The 18,090-nt window shown below is 44.0% G+C and overlaps 1 long non-coding RNA gene across 1 annotated transcript in view; it reads left to right on the forward strand.

The window, feature by feature from the left end:
- LOC112833019 (uncharacterized) overlaps positions 1–17,234 on the forward strand; it is a 35,106-nt gene extending 17,872 nt beyond the window's left edge. The window contains exon 3 of the long non-coding RNA XR_003210527.2: positions 16,035–17,234. This is a non-coding gene — a long non-coding RNA (uncharacterized lncRNA). The remainder of the gene's footprint in view (positions 1–16,034) is intronic.
- The last annotated feature ends 856 nt before the right edge of the window (positions 17,235–18,090 follow it).

An 18,090-nucleotide genomic window follows, 5' to 3' on the forward strand; every position in this document is an offset into this window, starting at 1 on the left:
TGGCCCCACCCTGCAGCAGTTCTCAGTTTATGGCAACACCAAGCAGAAAGTTGGTGGCTGGACTTGCTGTTTGCAGCTGGCTTCCCCACTCCGATGCTTGGGAACTCTGCTGCACTTAGGTACCCCCATTCTTTTTGTGATCCCAGGGATCCTGAAACCATGCTGTCCCACCTGGGATTCCACCCCACTTCGCCCCTGAGCACGTTTCAGGCCGATTTCTAAAAGTAAGGATCTTAGGCTCTGCTGCTTAAAACACTTTCTGGTACCCGGCTTATGGAGGCTCCCTCCCCCCATAGTTTATCTTCTGATATATTGTTTCAGATTCACCTCTCTGCACCTCCTACCTTGCAAAAAGTGGTTGCTTTTCTATTTGTAGAATTGCAACAATTCTTTTCGCACATCTCTGGTTAATTTCACAGGTGTTCAGAATGATTTGATAACTAACTCTCTAGCTGAATTCCAGGGACCAGACGAAATTTGGATCCCCTACTCCTCCACCATCTTAACTCCTCCCCTTTTAATAGTTGTCCTCGTGGGGCGCCTGGGTGGCTCAGTCGTTAAGCGGCTGCCTTCAGCTCAGGTCATGATCCCAGGGTCCTGGGATCAAGCCCCACATCGGGCTCCCTGCTCAGCAGAGAGCCTGCTTCTCCCTCTTCCACTCCCCCTGCTTCTGTTCCCTCTTTCACTGTTTCTCTCTCTGTCAAATAAATAAAAAAATCTTAAAAAAAAAATGGTTGTCCTCTTGTTGGATTGTTCCCTTTATGATTACGTATTGTCCTTCTTTGTCCCATTACAGTCCTTTTAAAGTCTATTTTGTGTGATGTAAGCATTGCTACCTTGGCTTTTTTTTCACTTTTGTTTGCATGTTAAATGCTTTTCCATCCCTTCACTTTCAATCTGCACGTGTCTTTAAGTCCGAAATGAGTCTCTTGTAGGCAGCATATAGATGGGTCTTGCTTTTTCATCCATTCCATCACCCTGTATCTTTCTTTTTCCAAAAAAAAAAACGTATTTATTTATTTGAGAGAGAGAGTAGAGCAAGAGAGTGAGAGAAAGCGTGCACACCAGTAGGGGGAGGGGCAGAGGGAATGGGAGAAGCAGGCTCCCCATTGAGTAGGGAGCCCGATGGGGGCTCTATCCCAGGACCCTGGGATCATGACCTGAGCTGAAGGCAGATGCTTAACTGACTGAGCCACCCAGGCACCCCACCCTATATCTTTCAATGAGCACTGAGTCCATTTACATTCTAAGTAATTATTGGTAGGTATGTACTTACTGCTATTTGAGTACTTGTTTTGTGGTTGTTTTTGTAGTTCTTCTCTTACTCTCTTCTCTCAGTTTGCTGAATTTCTTTAGTGATATACTTGGATTCCTTTCTCTTTATTTTTTGCATATCTCTTGCCAGTTTTTAATTTGTGGTTACCATTAGATTTAAGTATAGCATCTTATGCATATAGCAGTCTATATTAAGTTGATGGTTGCTTAAGTTTCAACTCATTCTAAAAGCACTAAACTTTTACTCCTGTCCCCACCACGTTTTGGGTATATGATGCTGTAATTTACATTCTTTTATTTTATGAATTTCTTGACTCATTTTTATAGATATACTTAATTTTCCTGTTTTTCTTCCCCCTGCTTATCATCTCTCTTTTCCACTCAAAGAATCCCCTTTAACATTTCTTATAAGGTTGGTTTAGTGTTAATGAATTCCTTTAACTTTTGTTTGTCTGGGAAACTCTTTATCTCCTTCTATTCTGAATGATAGCCTTGCTGGATAGAGATTCTTGGCTGCAGGTTTTTTTCTTTCGGCACTTTGAATATAACATTCCACTCCCTTCTGGCCTGCAAAGTTTCTGTTGAAAAATCAGCTGATAACCTGGGTTATCAGAGGTTTCCCTTCTACATAACTGTTTTCTTGCCGCTTTTAAAATTCTCTATTTATCACTACTTTTTACCATTTTAATTACTATGTGTCTTGGTGTGGACCCCCTTGGGTTAATTTGTTGGAGATGGGTCTAGATGTCTGTTTCCTTGCCCTGATTCAGGAAGTTTTCAGCTATAATTTCTTCAAATACATTTTCTGCCTGCTTTTCTCTCTCTTCTCCTTCTGGGATCCCTATAAAGCAAATGTTATTATGCATGATGGTGTCACTGAGTTCCCTTAATCTGTTTTACTTTTTTATTATTCCTTTTTCTCTCTCCCATTCGGCTTGATTGCTTTCCATTACCTCCAGGTTGCTGACTTGTTCTGCTTCCTCTAGTCTAGTAGCCATTCCATCTCGTGTATTTTAAATTTCAGTTATTGAGTTCTCCATCTCTGACTGTTTCTTTTCATTTTTTCTGTCTCTTTATTGAGGGTCTCACTGAAATCCTCTGATCTTTTCTCAAGTCCATTGAGTATCTTTATGACCATTACTTTAAATTCCCTGTAAGGCATATTACTTATCTCTGTTTTGCTCTCTTACTGCGATTTTTATCCTGTTCTTTCATTTGGGACATATTCCTCTGTCTCCTCATTCTCTCTAACTCTCTGTGTCTGTTTCTAAGTGTTAGGAAAGTCAGCTATGTCTCCTCTTGCAAGTAGTGGCCTTATGAAGAAGAGGTTTATGGTAACCCATAGTGCAATATCCCCTGTTTACCAGACCTGGCCCTTCTGGGGTGTCTCCTACATGTGTTGTGTGTGCCCTACTCTTGTGGTTGAGCCACCTTTGTCTTCAGTCCAGTTGTCTACAATGGTTCTCTTTGCCTGCTGTGGGCAGGGTTTTTCCCTGTGTTGTTAGTGGGCCAGTCTGGGGACACCTTGGGCTTGAGTTGAGTCAGACCAAGTGTTTGCCAGAGATGCAGTAGCACCAAACTTCAGGGCACTTTCCCTGTGTTGTCCCCCTGAAAATCTTTCACTGGTGGGTGGGGCCTGCAGTCAGACCAGATGTCTGCCCCCAGCCCACTGCTAGGGCTACAGTTGAACTGGAATATGGTTATCTTCCCCCTTCCCCGGGGCAGGAGTCCCTCTGCTGTGGTGCTGACCCATTGAGGCTGCTTGCATAGTGCCCAGCTTGTGGTTCTGCTTTGCATGGACTCCTGCTGAGGACATGTTGGATCAGGTAGGTCTGCAAGAGAATGTGGGTGTGGGGCACTGGTGTTAATGAGGTCTGCACTGCTTTGCTGTGGGAAGGGACCTGTAGCTGCTTTGGAAAATTCTTGCCCAGGGCATGTTGGATGGGGCAGGTCCACAGGAGAACATGGGAGCAGGGCATGCTGTTAGCAAGCTAGGTGGAGGGCATTCATACTGCACTAGTTCCCATACCTAGGTGGAATTTGTTTTGCATATAAAAGGAGCACATCACTTCACAATAGTCAAAGGTAAAGCAACCCAAGGGCCCCTCAATAGGTGAATAGCTAAATAAAATGTGGTATATGCATACAATGGAATATTATTCAGCATTAAAAAGGAAGAAAGTTCTTTTATTTTTTTGGATTTTCTTTTTTTTTTGTTAACAATAATGTATTATTTGTTTCAGGGGTACAGGTCTGTGATTCATCGGTCTTACACAATTCACCGCGCTCACCATAGCACATACCCTCCCCAATGTCCATCACCCAGCCACCCCATCCCTCCCACCCCCCTCCACTCCAGCAACCCTCAGTTTGTTTCCTGAGATTAAGAGTCTCTTATGGTTTGTCTCCCTCTCTGGTTTCGTCTTGTTTCATTTTCCCCTCCCTTCCCCTGTGATCCTCTGCCTTGTTTCTCAAATAAAAGGAAGGAAATTCTGACATATACTATAACATAGATGAATCTTGAGGACATTATGCCAGTGAAATAATCCAGTCACACATGAGGTACCTAAAACAGTCACATTCATGTAGAGAAAAAGTAAAATGGTGGTTGCCAGGGGCTGGGGGGCTGGGGGGCAGGGAGAATGGGGAGTTATTGTTTAATGAGTATAGAGTTTCAGTTTGGGAAGGTAACAGTCTAGAGATGGATGGTGGTGGTGGTTGCACAATAATATGAATGTACTTAATGCCACTGAACTATACCCTTAAAAAAAAGTTAAGATGGGGTTCCTGGGTGATGCAGTCAGTTAGGTGTCCAACTCTTGATTCTGGCTCAGGTTGTGATCTCAGGTTCCAGGTTCCACACTCAGGATGGAGTCTGCTTGAGACTCTTTGTCTCCCTCTGCCCCTTCTTCCCCCTCTGCGCGCACACATACTCTCTCTCTAAAATGAATAAATAAAATCTTTTTAAAAAGTTAAGATGGTAAATTTCATGTTATATATATTTTACCACAATTTTTTAAAAGATTTATTTATTTATTTGAGAGGTAGAGAGGGGGAGGGTGTGCATGCTTGGTGTGGAGGGGTGGAGGGAAAGGGAGAGAGAATCCCAAGCAGACTCCTTGCTGAGTGTGGAGTCCAAAGTGGGGCTTGATCCCACAACCCTGAGATCATGACCTAAGCCAAAACCAAGAGTCAGACACTTAACCAACTGTGCTACCTATGTGCCCCTATTTTATCACAATTTTTTAAAATGGTGAAGACCCCCATCACCATGCACCCATCCATAAAAGGGAACACATCAAAATTTGAATGATCCTACCCATCAGTCACTGGGCTGGAACTCCTCCAACTCTTCACTTGACAGGAAACTATTCTATGAATAGAGATTATGAGCTCACTGAAATGACTATAAAATATAAAGATAGGTATTGCTATGTATGTGGGTCTCTTCCTTCCTCTGGAGCCTGAAATAAATAGGACTACCTTTATGGCTGAACATTAATTTCACAAATGTTCAAGTGCCTATTTTATGCAAGGCATTATGCCAGCAGCTGGGGGAAAATGTGAAAATGAAGCACATACAAGAAGTTCATAGTCTGGAAGGGATATGTCCATGCATAAATTTTTTCATGAATAATTTGAGTATGAGATAAAACATGAAATAATCCCTTTTCTGTGCCCTTAAAGCACCCTGCACTTCTCAGTTATGTATGTGTTTCACTGTTTTGTCGTTAGCTTCAGGTTTCTTATTCCCACACTGTGGGAGATTGTGGTCATCACCCTCCCTATAGCCATGCCCTTTACCACATAACTGTGCAATCAGTGTCTGCCTATCATGAGAAGAGTAACCCGCCGGCCCCTTGATTCTAGTTTCCACCGTTTGACTTGCTTTGGCCAGTGGAATGTTAGCAGCTAGGATGGCTTGATAAGGACTTGAACATCGGGAATTACCCTTTGTGCTTCTTTGCCATCACCGTGAGACCATGCCTGGCTGGCCCATGGTGGATGACAGGCACACATTGCAGAGCTGAGTCTCCTGAATTGTCCTAGCAGAGGCCAGCCCAGGTGGCTGAGTGTCAGATGAATCTCTAGACATGTTGGTGAGCCTAGCCAAGAAAAGTGTACAAATTATAATTGTACAACTTGATGAATTTTCACTAAGTTGCACACATTCATATAATCACCACCCAGATCAAAAACCCGAACATTCACCACACTTGGGAGCACCTCACACGGTCCTTTCCAGTCATTACCCCCTCTTTCTCCAAAGATAACCATCATCTTGACTTCTAACAACAAAAATTAGGTTTTGCCTGCTCTTGAACTTCTTCTAAGTGGAATCATACCAAAAATAGTCTTTTGTGTCTGGCTTCTTTCGTTCAACATTATGTTAATGGGATTTCCCCCCGTTGTTGTGAACAGTGGTAGGTCCTTCATCTGCATTGCTTTGTAGTATAGATGGTTTGGCTGTAATACAATGTATTTATTAATTCTACTATTTGGGGTGTTTCCCAGTCAGAGGTATTAGGAATGGTGCCGCAGTGGATATTCTTATGCACATCTTTTGGTGAGCATATGCATGCATTTCTCTTGTATATTAGGAGTAGAGTTGCCGGGATATAGGGTAAGTGTGTGTTCAGCTTCATATATGTTGCCAAACAGAAGTCCCAAATAGTTGTACCAACTTACACTCCCAGCAGAAATATATGAGTCCCACTTTCTCTACTTTCTTGTAAACGCTTGGTATTGTCAGTTCTTTTAATTTTAGTCATTCCAGTGGGTATGTAGTAGTTCCTCATTTTGGCTTTAATTCACATATGCCTTATGACTAGTGAACATGAATACATTTTCCTATGAGCATTCAAGTATCCTCTTTTCTGAAGTGTCTGCTCACGTAAGATTCAACTTAGTGCCTCGTAGACTTCTGCTACAGGATCAGAAGGACAACTAGGCAGGTCATGAGGCTTCCAGCAAGAGATCCTGAAGATGAAAAAGAACTTGGCATCAGCTCAAACCCAGCCTTATCTACATTAGGAATAAAACAGTGGGATTCCAGTGTAAGACACTGAATGCTATGGAACCTCAAATCAATACCTGAGAAGGGGGTGATGGGTTGGACACATGATGATGTGGGAGTCTTCAAAGGAAACCCATTGGCTGGTTGCTGATAGACTCACAAGTTTTCAGATATCTTGGGAACACCAGGACTTCAGGGTCTGATTCATAGCCACACAGGCTCAGAAAGGAACTTTTGTAGACACAGTGAGTCAGAAATTAATATAAAAACCAGAAGGCTGATGTATTGGTTTATACTGTGAACCAGTATTGCCAAGCGTTCTGTTCTCTGATTAGAGTACTCTCTTCCTATAAGAAAATAACTTGGGAGAAGCCTGCATGATGAGCTGCAATTAGAGCATCAGAATGAGAGATGGGGGCTGGGAGTAACAGGAGTGTGTTTCTAAGACCTTCACAGTAAAAATGGATCTGCCATTGGAAGTGGACAAGATATGACCTTGGGCCAGGCCTTCCTCTTCCCACCAGTGCTTGGATCGATGAATGCTGTCAATGTTACTTTAGAGACTCTCCTTTTTCTTGCTATTTCCAGTGCTAACTAATCCACTTTTGATTGATTCCTTCTTTCTTTAGCTGTCCTGGAGGACATTTGTTGATCGTGTTCCTATCCTCCACTTCCCTACCTTACTCTCCAGAGGTCCCTGACCCTTTTAACAGACCATAGCTTCCATTTGGGGATCTGATCCATGTAATTCCTGGGATGATTCCACCGCAAATCTAGATTTGGAGCTTGCTACCTAGGCTGAGCAATGAGCACATCCCATCCTCTGAGCCCCGTCTTGGGTGGAGCATGTCAGCTGCAAATGCTGGGAGCTTGATAACCCTCTATTTGCTATTGGGCATGAATGACAAAGCTTGTAGCCCTGGGAGCCATCTGATCACCAAAAGGGGAGTCAGCCTCAGATTATCCTGACACAGAAGAAGGTAGAGTGGAGAGCTGAAGAGAATTGGACTTTTCAGTTACTTGAGCCAAGATATTCCTTTTCTTGCGTAAATAGTTTGCATTGGTCTGGCAGACCCAGTTGACTACCCAATATCTATTCTCCTCTTCTTCCTTATTTACAGAACCTCCAGAACCTCCTATGAATAAAAATATTCAGCTCCTGGGACGCCTGGGTGGCTCAGTCAGTTAAGCTACTGCCTTTGGCTCAGGGCATGATGCTAGAGTCCTGGGATGGAGTCCTGCATCAGACTCCCTACTCAGGGCAGAGCGTGCTTCTCCCACTGCCTGCCTCCCTCTGCGTGTATGCTCTCTGACAAATAAATAAAATCTTAAAAAAAAAAATCAGCTCCCCTGGAGCTAAGGGTGGCAATGCAGCCAATAAGATGCAAGTGAAACTCACTAGGAAAATTGATTTTGTAAAAGTGATTGACTTCCTGACTAAAAAAAAAAAAAAAGGGCAGATTCACTGGTGCATGCATTCTGCCTTCCTCTACCCCCTTCTTCCAGCCTGCAAAGCAGATACAACATCCAGAAGAGTGACAGCAAACTTGTGATTATAAACCCAAAAGACACTACGGATGGCCAAAGAAGATAGAAGGAGCCTAATTCCATGAACAGTTGCACCAGCCCCGACTGCATATGCCAGACTCATCGTAACTTGAAAAAAAGTAAACCCATTATTGGGTTAGCCACTCTGTTGGGTTTTTGTGAAATGCAGCCAAATGCAATCACTTAGAGAATTCAGCCCATGAAACATGGACTCTACTGACTGGTAGAGATGGGACCTTGGGCTGTGAGGGTGCAGACATTGCAGATGGGAATGCCCACACCCTCCTTATGCAGTGGTGAAACATTGGGTCTATTTGCTCTTTGATGCAAGATACCCTACATGCAAACCAAGTCTGTTGTATTGGGGAAATAGCTGGAATAATTCAGAATATTAACACGTGCAGGTCACTTTGCTCCACGTTCCACAAAGTCCTGAGAGAGACCAGTGTACTAGAGTTATCCAAGCTGAAGGAAAAAGGGAAGGAAGTACCTGTTCACTGAGGTCCTTCACTAAGAAAAAACACTCTGCCTAGGGCCTGCAAATCTTTGAAGGAGCCTCTCATAATTTGGAGATTTACAGAGCTGAAAAAGGATTGTTCTTTCTCCTTTCTAAATAGGAGTGGTAGCTGCCAAGCAGTAGCTTAGAAGAAGATAAGACTGGTGTCCTGGAACTTTCCTAAGCACCCTCCTTTAAGAGCCACCACTCAACAGAGGAAGTGAGGTCTGCAAAGCATTCTCTTCCCACTCCAGTCTTTTGTTTCCAGTTGTCTCAAGTCAGTAAACATTAAGTTGAAGGCTTGAGACATAGGCAGAGCACAGAGGCCAGAAGATTATAGAGGACTTTCAGGTTTAAAGACCAGTGCTATAGGGTGCCTGGGTGGCTCCGTTAAGTGTCCAACTCTTGATTTTGGCTCAGGTCATGATCTCAGGATCATGAGCTTGAGTCCCATGTCTGGCTTCATGCTGGGGTGAGGAGCCTGCTTGAGATTCTCTCTCTCCCTCTCCCTCTGCCCCTCCCCACTTGTGCTCTCTCTCTCTCTCTTAAAAAAAGAAGTCATGGCCATATAGGAGCTTTGGCTGTGGCTACTCACAGATAGGACTGAATGAGAGGCAAATAGACTGAAAGCCTACATTTTTGAGGGAATCATATCACCAAAAATGAGAATTTAAGAATCTGGCTAGCAACACCTTATCATTTTCACCCCAGACCCCTGAACACACACAGCAGAATGGGCCTCCTCCCCAGAGTTCACTCCCAATATGACTGAAGAGGACAATGGACAAAAAGTCCTCTCCAAAGAAGATGGAATTTGGACCGCAGAGCTCCATCTAAGAGGGATGTCCTCCCAGAGAGTAGATTGGCTGAGTAAGGAAATTACTATCAGGGAGGGAGTCCTGGTCACTCCCATCTAGCAGCATCTGGTGTTTGCTGAGGTTGTATTTCCCATTCTTCCCCTTCTATGTCGGAGTTGTATTTCCTTCTCCTCTTATACATGGAACATATTAGGGGAAAATAACTTGCCTCTTACTTTGCAGGTTATTGGACTCCAAGGTTTCCCATCAGGGTTACGTGGAGAAAACTGCTCACTGGCTAGGGATCCGGGCTTTTGAGATGGATGCACTGTCTGGCCGAGACCTCAGCACTGTCTCCATGAGGGAGGGTGTATGACGGATAGCCAAAAGGGTGGACTGTGGCAGTCACTGCTTTTTCCTACCCAAGAACAATTCTCCTTGTCTTCTTTATTAGTGGAACCTTGAATTTGTTTGGTAAAGCAATATGCCCAGCTAAAAACTACACAAAGGTTTTCTGGCCAATGAGACATCAGCAAAATTCTGCCAAGGGTATCTGGAAAAGCTTTGCTTTCTGGCTGTAGGTATCATTCCTTCTCTCCTTTTCGCTTCTTCTTTTCTTGCCTGGAACCAGATGGAAATTTGAATCTTCAGGAAGGAATAAGGAGCATTGGAAGTGGTAAATATGTGGATAAATGTCAAAGACTACTTATTCTTCTTGGTTTTTGTACATGCATGTGACTAGTTAAAAATAATGTGGGAGCTTCCCTTTTCTATGCTCTGGAATATTTTAAGTAGCTTGGAAGGTTTAGGAGATTCTGCTATGAATCCATCTGGGTCCCGTGTCTTTTTGAGGGTAACTCTTCCGTGTGTTTAAATTTTTTATGTTTACTGGGGTCAATTTCAGTGAATGATATCCTCCTAGGAAATCATCATTGGTTTTTGAATGTGTTGGTCTAGACTTGGGAAAAGTAGTATCTTAAGATTTTTAATTTTTCTTCTGTTTCAATGGCTATTTCCTCCCTGTCATTTCTTATCTTCCATATTTATGCCTTTTCTTTTTTGTTCCTAATTATATTAGCTGATGGTTTGTTTGATTGATTGGATTGGATTGAACTGGATTGATCTGATTTTTTTTTAAGATTTTATTTATTTATTTGAGAGAGAGAGAATGAGAGAAGAGAGAAAGCACATGAGAGGGGGGGAGGGTCAGAGGGAGAAGCAGACTCCCTGCTGAGCAGGGAGCCCAATGCGGGACTCAATCCTGGGACTCCAGGATCATGACCTGAGCCAAAAGCAGTCGCTTAACCAACTGAGCCACCCAGGCGCCCCGATTTGATTTTTTTTAAGAACCAGCAATTGGATGGGTTTATTCTCTTTAGATTTTTTTCTGCTAACTCATTAATTTCTGCTTTTCTTTTCTTTTTTTTTAAGATTTTATTTATTTATTTGACAGGGAGAGACATAGCAAGAGAGGGAACACAAGCAGGGGGAGTGGCAGGCAGAGGGAGAAGCAGGCTCCACACTGAGCAAGGAGCCCAATGCAGGACTTGATCCCAGGACCCTGAGATCATGACCTGAGCCGAAGGCAGACGCTTAATGACAGAGCCACCCAGGCGCCCCTCTGCTTTTATCTTTAATAGTCCCTTCATTCTGCTTTCTTTAGGTTTACTTATTTTTTAAGCTTTTTTTTTTAAGATTTTATTTATTTATTTGACAGCAAGAGAGTACAAGCCGGGAGAGCAGGAGAAGCAGGCTTCCCGCTGAGCAAAGAGCCCGACGCGGGACTTGATCCCAGGACCCTGAGATCATGACCTGAGCTAAAGGCAGACACTTAACCAACTGAGCCACCCAGGCATCCCTCTTTAAGCTTTTTAATTGATGTTTAATTTTACTGATAACAGGTAACTCATGTAATATATTTTCTTCTAACAACTGCTTTTGCAGTATGTTATAGCTTCAGATAAGCTGTTTTCATAACTGCTATTTCATAAAATTCTGTGATTTTGGTTTGTATTGCCTTATTGGCCTATGTGCTTAATACAGTTTTTTTAATTGGTGGAAGGATCTTTTTTATTGTTTTTTTTATTTTATTTATTTATTTGAGAGAGAGAGACAGAGATCATGAGCAAGGGGGAGGCGTAGAGGGAGAAGCAGGCTCCCCGCTGAGCAGGGAATGCGATACAGGACTCGATCCCAGGACCCTGAGATCATGACCTGAGATGAAGGCAGAGGCTTAACCAACTGAGGCACCCAGCCTCCCGTGGAGGGATCTTTTTGCTCTTAATTTTGTTATTATAATTTTTTTGACTTGTGATCTGAGAATGTTGCTTACATTATTGTTATTCTTAAAGTTACTAATGGGGCGCCTGGGTGACTCAGTTGGTTAAGTGGCTGCCTTTGGCTCAGGTCATGATCCCAGAATCCTGGACTGAGCCCCACATCAGGCTTCCTGTTCGGTGGGGAGTCTGCTTGTCCCTCTCCCTCTGCCTCTTCCCCCACTTGTGCTCCCTCTCTCTCATTCACTCTCTCTCTTTCAAATAAATAAATAAAATCTTTTTTTTTAAATAAAGTTACTGAGATTTTCTTTTGTGACCTAATGAATCACCCATTTTCACGAATGTGCCTTTCGATTACCCAGTAGCCAGTGTTCTGATCCACCAGGTCTCAGACTGTCCTTGGTATCTCCCGTCGTGGGATCAAACCCTCTACTTCTGAGGCTAGTTGGAGCTGATGGTGTTGGTATAGGCCTCCTCTAGGACCAGCTGTACTTCTCTTTTCCACACACCATCCCTAACCCCCACTCCCCCACCTCCACCCCCCACCCCCACGATGCCCCAGTTCTGCTGTGAGCTCTGGAGCTGACTTCCAGATATTTATCTGTCCATTTACATGTAAATTGAAGTGTGAGGTATTCTCTGTCTCCTAGGATGCTGTAGGTGAGGGCTGGGGTGATTTCATTTGCTGTCATTGTTGATCTGTGTGGTTTCACGAGGATTGTGAAGGGATTTAGGCATCTGCCATTATTCTACAGGAATCAGGGAGCTCTGTGCTTTCCTTTTATCATATCCATTTTGCTGTTTCTTCTTCAGTCCTGCCTTCCTTTGGTTTACTCAAATATTCTCTTTTGCCCATTCCTTTTCCTGAACGTTGAAGTCACAGTTCTATTTCTGTTCTCTGAGTGGTAACCGCGAACAGTGTAGCACGCACATTTAGCTTAGCAAAGTCTAAAGTTAACATCACTGCCTTCCTTCCAAAGGACCTAAGGACCTTATGATGCTTTGACTCCTGTCATCTCCCTCTGATGTTGCTATTCTTACCAAACAATTTGGAGTACTTACCATGTGCCAGCTTGATACAATAATGAACAAAAGTGGGGGGAGGGTAGAATCCCTGTTCTGAAGGATTTGCATTTTAGTGGGAGAGACAAACAAGATACGGATTTAAAATATGTAATATGTTACATAATGAAAAGTACTACAGAGCAAAAATTAAGCAAGGTAGGGGAATATGAAATCTCCCCTGTGTGTGTGTGTGTGTGTGTGTGTGTGTGTGTGTGTGTGTGTGTGTGTTTGTAGCTAGCTATGCAGGTATCTTGGGGAAGAACGTTCTAGGCACAGAGAGGATCAGATGCAAAAGCCTTAGAGGACTTTTTGACAAGAAGGCCGGTGAAGCTGCAGTGAAGAGACAGAGGGAAGAATGGTAGGATTTGAGGTCACAGGAGCTAATGAGGAGACCAAAGTACAGCCTCACAAGGACTACAGTCTGGACTAGTCCATATTAGGGATTTTGGCTTTTATTCCAAAATGGGCCTCCAAGGGCGCCTGGGTGGCTCAGATGGTTAAGCGTCTGCCTTCGGCTCAGGTCATGATCCCAGGGTCCTGGGATCGAGTCCCGCATCGGGCTCCCTGCTCCTAGGGAGCCTGCTTCTCCCTCTGCCTCTCTCTCTCTCTCTCTGTCTGTCTCTCATGAATAAATAAATAAAATCTTTAAAAAAAAAAAATGGGCCTCCAATGAAGGGTGCTGAACAGAGGAACTACATGGTCTGGCATAGGTTGTACCAGGACCACATGGGTTACTGAGAAAAGATGGCTGAGGCCAGGCCAGTTAGGAGGTTACTGCAGTAATCCACGTGAAAGGTAATGATGGCTGGCCCAAGCTAGGGCACCGGGAAGGTGATGAGAAGTGGTTATATTCTGAGTGTATTTTGAAAGTTGAGCTGACAGAATTTGATGACTGACCAGTGTTAAAAACAAGGCAACAGACCCAACATGGAGTCACTTACGCTAAGCCCCATGTCACCAAAACGAGACTTAACTGAATTATAGTTTTGGCCTCTCCCAGAAGTGGAATCTTAAATCAATTGATCAGGAATCACCCGGTCTGCACTAGTGAGGTAATCTGCCTGATAGGCCCCGGCCATCCCCTAAAGGAAAGTGACCTCACCACCCCAATCCCCTTTTTGCTGGTAGAGCGTCTTTGTTCCCACTCCCTTCTGCCTATAAGTCTTTCACTTTGTAGAGCAACTTGGAGCTCCTTTCTTCCTGCTAGATGGGATGCTGCCTGATTTATGAATTGCTGAATAAAGCCAGTAAGATCTTTAAGATTACTTGGTTAAATTTTGTTTTTTAACACCAGTGAGGTGTAAGGAAAAGCAAGAGGACAAGGATGACACCCAAAACGTTGCCCTGAGCAGCTGGAAGGATAGAGTTGCCATTAACTTCCTATTGCCTGGCATTTAGTCACATGCTATAGGAGGCCGGATTCTAAGAATGCCTTCAATGTCCCGTGAAATCCCTCCCCTTCGAGTGTGGGTATGATCTTGATGTGGGAAAGACGTTATTAGGGTTTGAAGCCAATGGCCAAGAAAGAATTCTTGAGACATTTTTGGTGCAAAAAGGTGGTTTTATTAAAGCCCGGGGACAGGACCCGTGGGCAGAAAGAGCCGCACTGGGGTCATGAGGAGCGGCCTATTATATACTTTCAAGTTGGGAGGGGGTTAGGGAGTGCATAAGTCTCTAAGGAATTTTGGAAGCAAGGTTTCCAGGACCTTGAGGGGGCTAGCTATTGTTGGAAAAGGGTCATTTGTTACCATCTGCTAAAACCTTAGTGGTTAGACCCCTCAGATGTATATCGGTGGGCCGTATGCTTGGGGGATGATTGCCAACACATATCTTGGAGGGTTTAGAGATAAAGGAAGTTTCTAAAGGACTTCTTACACGTTAAAGTAGACTTAGAGGATCCTGCGGTTCCAGTCAGGCTAGGATTGCCTTTTGCCCTTAACAAAGTATTAACATTGAGGCAGTTGTGTCCCTAGAGGAATGTCACTCTGCCTGTTTCAAGGACTTGTCAATGGGCTGTAGGTAGTAAGGAAATTTAATAATTTTTCTTCTGCTTTTATTTCCCACATCAATCTCATCCTGTGGTCGTGTTGTATTATATAGCAAAAAGAAGGCTACCCAGGTGGGCCTACTTTAATCACAGGCCCTTTAAATGCACAGCTTTTTCCTTCTGGTGAGCAGAGGGGGAAGTCAAGGATTCAAAGCCTGAGGACTTGCTGTACTGATGCTGTTTTAAAGATGGAGAGGGCCACAAGAGGAGGGGTCCAGGCAGCCTCAAGGAACAGAGAGCAGGAAATGGGACCTCAGATCCATGGCCACAAGGCTCTGGCCTCTACCAACAGCCTGAATGAGTTTAGAAGGAGGTTCTTACCTGGAGCCTCCAGACAAGGGAGCCTCCAGACAAGAGCCCTGCCCAGCTGACACCTTGATTTTGGCCTTGTGGGACCCTGAACAGAAAACAACCAAGCTCAGAATTCTGACCTACAGAACTCTGGGACAATAAGTGGTGTTGTTATAAGCTGCTAAGTTTGTAGTAGCTTTTTACACTGTAATAGAAAATGAAGCCTCATGGCCACACACAACTCTTAGGGAGGCTGGGAGATGGTGTCTCCAGCTGGGCATTCATATGCATTGTTAAACTTGAGGGTGGGATGCATCTATAATAAAACAAAGAGAAGGGGGGGCACCTGCGTGGCTCAGTCGTTAAGTGTTAAGCATCTGCCTTCGGCTCAGGTCATGATCCCAGCGTCCTGGGATCGAGCCCCGCATCGGGCTCCCTGCTCGGCGGGAAGCCTGCTTCTCCCTCTCCCACTCCCCCTGCTTGTTGTTCCCTCTCGCTGTGTGTCTCTCTGTCAAATAAATAAAATCTTAAAAAAAAAAAAGAGAGAGGGCACCTGGGTGGCTCAGGTGGTTAAGCGACTGCCTTCGGCTCAGGTCATGATCCTGGAGTCCCGGGATCGAGTCCCGCATCGGGCTCCCTGCTCGGCAGGGAGTCTGCTTCTCCCTCTGACCCTCCCCCCTCTCATGTGCTCTCTCTCTCTCTCATTCTCGCTCTCTCAAATAAATAAATAAAATCTTTAAAAAAGAGAGAGAGAGAGAGAAGAATGGGGGGATAAGATGTTCTTGCATACTCTGTAAGCCTGCATTGTCCAATACAGCAGACACTAGCCACGGGTGGGTATTGAGTACTTGAAATGTGGCCAGTCCAAACTGAGATGTGCTATAATCGCAAAATATCCACTAGATTTCAGACTTTGTATGAAAAAGGGGATGTAAAATATTAAGTATATTTTATATCGATTGTATTTTGAAATGATAATATTTTTATATAGTTGATTAAATAAAATACATTATTAAACTTAATTTCAACCTGTTTCCTTTTACTTTAAAAAATTTGGTTATGTGTGTAAATGAAAATTTCAAATTACCTATGTGGCTCTAAACTATACATTATAGTTTTATTGGACAGCACTGCTGTAAACTCTTGTACATTGCAAATTTTCTTCACATGTCCGTGAATTAAATTTTTTTAAAATGTTGTTTTTTTCTTTTCAACGTTACAGGTTTAAAAAGACAATGTTCCCATAAGAAATAATGGCAAAGAAAGGAGCTCCTAGTCACACTCAGCAAACCTGCTTTCCCAGACTACATGAATACGCTAGTTGATGCCTGTACATGTATAGAAGGTGGGGCTGATGGTTATGACATTAGGTGACTGCCATCATGGAGATGGAAATGGTGCTTATACCGTCATGATTCATCCCCTAAGGCTGGGCATACCACAGTCCCAAATAAAATGTAAGTTCTAGCAGCAAAGGGTAAGGGTTGGCTGTTATATAGGAAGATAATCACAAACTATCATTATGGGAGGGAGAAGGACCGGCTGTCACGGCTTGGTCCCTTCAAGACACGTGTGTACTGCCCCCTGGTGGACTACGGTGGCACTTCAGTCAGGCCACTCAGAACCCCCCCACTTCTTCCCACTTCCACCGTGTCCAAGCCATCGCCTCAGGCAAGCATTATCCTAAGGGATTTCTGATGGGTCTCCCTCCTTCCCCACCTGTCCACCAGAATGATCTTTTTTTTTTTTAAAGATTTATTTATTTGAGAGAGACAGTGCATGCCTGCGCGCACGAGCGTGGGGACGGGCAGAGGAAGGAGAGAAGCACATTCCCCTGAGTGTGGAGCCTCACCCGGGGGCTCCATGTGGAGACCCTGAGATCATGAGTCCGAGGCTCAACCCACTGAGCCACCCAGCCGCCCCCAGAATGATCTTTTAAAACCTTCATCAAGATCATGTTACTCTTCTGTTCAAAACTCAGGAGCAGCTTTCTTTCTCAGTCAGAGCTAAAGCCAATGTCTTCATTTCCCCTCCTACCCATATACCCTTACTCCATGCCGGCCATGCTGGGCTGCTTAGCCTTCCTCTGCCGGTGTAACACACCACGCATGCGCGCGCCCTGGCAGAAACTACCTCTTCTACCTGCACCGCGCGGGTTACTCTTTAATGGCTGCGCACAAACGTCACCATATCACTTTATTGCCCTAAATTAAAAAAAAGAGACATCCATCATTCTATAGCGCCCCCTCAGTTGGATTCTTTTTTTTTTTTGTCGTAGCATGTAACACCGTGTGACACATTGCATATTTACTTGTTATGTATATTATGTGTTTGTTTATTACCTGTCTGCCCTGCTGGAATGTATACTTTAAAAAGGCAGGAAACTTGTCTGTTTTGTTCACTGTTGTATCCCCAACATTTAGAATAGGGCTTAGCCAGTAGTAGGTGCTCAAGAATATTTGTTGGATAAATAAATGAAACAAGATCTGAACAATGAATAAGCATTGTATGGGCTCATTGTTTTATCCTAGAATATGAAGACTTAATGTCACAAAAAGGTCAACTCCATAAATTTATATAAAATTAATTTCAATTAATTTTCCACCCGGTTTCTTTCTTTTTTTTTTTTTTAATGGATTCCTTCCTTTTATTTGCACACATTAAATTGGTCCGGGGCATCAGAGACATCCAGGCCAACACCAAGTTAAATGAAGGGTAAGTATTTTAAGAACTTAGAATCCCCAGGTTGGCTTAGCTAGAGAATAGAAATAACGCATCCCACCCAGAAATTTTAACATAAATGGAAACATTCCAGTAATATCTAGTTTAGGATAATCTGTGCACATAGGTGATGCTGGGACATTTCTCCCAGTTGCAAACAATTCGTGATCAGTGACTTCCAAAGCTGGCTGATCTTCAGGGTCACCTGCGAATGTGACCTTATAGGGAAATAGGGTCTTTGCTGATGTAATCAAGTTAAGAGGAGGTCATGGGAGTGGGTCCTAATCCAATATGACTAGTGTCCTCAGAAGAAGACGAAAGTGCCCCAGGAAGACACACGGGGAGAACACCAAGTGAGGACAGACTCAGAGACTGGAGCCACGCCGCTGCAAGCCAAGGATGCTGAGGATCGCTGGCCACCGCCAGAAGCTGGAGAGAGGGAAGGAAGGATGCCACCCAGAGTCTCAGAGGGAGCTGGCTCTGCCGACACCTCGATGTTGGGCTTCCACCGTCGAGGACTGGTCATCTGTGTGCCGGCAGTGCACCACGTGCACCTT

The sequence above is a fragment of the Callorhinus ursinus genome, unplaced genomic scaffold, assembly GCF_003265705.2.
Source record: "Callorhinus ursinus isolate GAN/ISIS: 27379988/994484 unplaced genomic scaffold, GSC_fseal_2.0 scaffold25, whole genome shotgun sequence".
Lineage (NCBI taxonomy): Eukaryota > Metazoa > Chordata > Mammalia > Carnivora > Otariidae > Callorhinus > Callorhinus ursinus.